The sequence below is a fragment of the Clupea harengus genome, chromosome 21 (genome assembly GCF_900700415.2).
Source record: "Clupea harengus chromosome 21, Ch_v2.0.2, whole genome shotgun sequence".
Classification (NCBI taxonomy): domain Eukaryota; kingdom Metazoa; phylum Chordata; class Actinopteri; order Clupeiformes; family Clupeidae; genus Clupea; species Clupea harengus.
Genome location: NC_045172.1, coordinates 7,851,613 through 7,854,278, shown reverse-complemented (window position 1 = coordinate 7,854,278; position 2,666 = coordinate 7,851,613).

The following is a 2,666-nucleotide window of genomic DNA, read 5'->3' as shown; positions in this document are numbered from 1 at the left end:
GGTTGTGTTTTAGCGTGCTTGCTTGCGTGCATGTAGGAATCCTCAGTGATGGTAAACCCTCAATTTAAAAAAAATATAATTGAATATAATATCTTATGCTAAACCTCAGTTTTGTATGAATTGAAGTACTAGTGTGTGTGTCTGTATGAGAAGACAAGAGAGAGTGAGTGTGTTTTTTATTTGTTAGCAGTGCTCTAAGGAAGAAGCATATTGGCTTTGATGTGTGTTTCACACTGTGCTGCATTTCCTGCATCCAGAGGTCTTACTCCCCCCACTGACACACTCAACACACGCCTATACTCCACCTTCACCACCACCCCTTTCTGTCGTGTGTGTGTGTGTGTGTGTGTGTGTGTGTGTGTGTGTGTGTGTGTGTGTGTGTGTGTGTGTGTGTGTGTGTGTGTGGGGTGGGGTGGGGGGCTGGCTAGCGTGACTACAGACAACAGCCGACAAACGCGCCCTCCTTCTTCTTCTTCTTCTTCTTCTTTTTTGGCAAACAACGACAAGCATATCCATACGTGTTCATCGCTTTTTAGTCTCCCTAGGAAACACAACCATTGTGGAGGGTGTGTGTGTGGAGTTTGCAGTCCGTTTCTGTAATGGGTAGTGTTGTCTGAATTTTCAGTCCGTTTCTGTAATGGGTAGTGTTGTCTGAATTTGCACTCCGTTTCTGTAATGTGTAGTGTTGTCTGAATTTGCAGCAGGTTTCCTAAATGTCGCGCATTTGTTGTCAAATTGATGATGTTTTCACATCACAAGTTGGCTCCAAACCTTTTTGAATTAATGTACATCTCAAAAAGACAGAAGATTATTACCCTACCTGCTATGATATCTTTATTTTTGTGAATTCTCTGGTTTCTTCCAAAGCTCTTGCAGTGGTGTAATTTGTGCTAGCATAATGTCTGTACACAAATTAAAACAATCCTGCAATTGTGATGCTGTCCTTATATTTGCCGTACTGCGAGTTTTGTCAGTGATTAGGTGAGTAAAGGTTGTACATGTTTAATGGCAGGTTTACGATTACGTGGCTTTTTAACGGTATACTAAATCACTTGGTTGAACTGTCAAGTGGAGATTTTCTTTGTTCTCTCGTGCATGTTTGCAGCCTGGGCTTGCTTTTGACACTTCAGTAAATCATGTATATTTTCCCAAAAGCAGTGTGTAAGATTGTTAATACTATTAGCCCATATTCACAAAGCATTTTATCTTACCACTAAGAGTACTCTTAAATCACACTAAAAGTTTCGAACTTAAATGTTCTCCTAAATCCTATTGACAAAGCTGCTGAGGCCCACTTTTACGGAGGAAAAGCATGAACTCCTAAGCTCCGTTGCTATGGTTGATGTCAAGTCTTGCTTTCAGTTACCTCTGTGCTTGGTTGATGAGTGACAGGTCTGTGCCGGTAAGGAGGCATGCACTTCATAGCCTACCCCAAAGAACGATGTATAAATATGTGACCGTCTACACATGAAATAATAACGGAATGCGCTACCGACAGGCCGAGTATTTGCGCAGTTTTCAAAATGCATCTACAGTATATGATGACACATTTGTGTACACAGTAGGGGTGGGAATCACAGAGTAACTCACGATACGATACTATCACGATAAAGTGATTCTACGATACTCGATATCCCTTTTTAAAAACCTTTTACTTCTTCTAAATCACCAAGTTAGGAGCTACTTTTAGCCTGAAAATGCTGTACGCTCACGGGTCCAGATCCTTATTTTTTTTTTAATCAACATTAACTTTTTTTATTTTAATATAAGTATTTCAATATTCCCTTGGTTATTTCAAAATTCCCAGAAATAAGCAGCAGTGTTCTAGAATGTTACTGGGGTCTTGTGACATCTCGCATGTGGCTTTGACATACTACTGAACATTGAGCCCACTTCATAGAAAATACCAAAGTGTATATGTGTATCGCCATTCAACCTAAAAATAGATATATGATTTTTGGTCCATATCGCCCAGCCCGTGTGTGTGTGTGTGTGTGTGTATTCACGTGTAAGTGTTTTGTGTTTGTGTGCATGGATGTTAGGGTCAGTTGAAGCATCAACAGAAAATCCTGGTTATTGACCTGGTCGTTCAAATTAAAAGTAGGCCTTTGGATTCCTGATCCTCTTATAACTTTGTCACTAATGATCCAGTAAGAACTAAAAGGCCAATCCGCTAAGGTAGTTATGAATGATTGTCTCTTGCCACAAAACAACATGTCTATGAATTCAGGTTTCTTTATGCCGTACTTTAGCTGTACGTTATTGGTAACATTGTCATACCGATACACCAATGGAATGGTACTATTGGCCAACTGATTTATTGGTCAGGCCTTTGTGTGTGCAAGCCCCGTCATGGTTGAGACTGTTTTACCCCGGCACAGCCACTGATCACCATGGTTACCCCCAGTGGTGACCCAGAGGGCCCCAGGCTCTCTGCTAGGGGGAGGGGGATGGGGCTATGTCTGGAGCTGTCTTTTGGCTCTGTGAAACTCTCTCACACACACACACACACACACACACACACACACACACACACACACACACACACACACACACTTTCTCACTTATCCACTCGCTTCCCTTTTTCTGTGTCTCTTCCCGCGTATGTATCTGTGTGTAGGGCTTTTTCTCGAGCCGCCTGTCGATTCATCCCTGTCCTCTCTGTT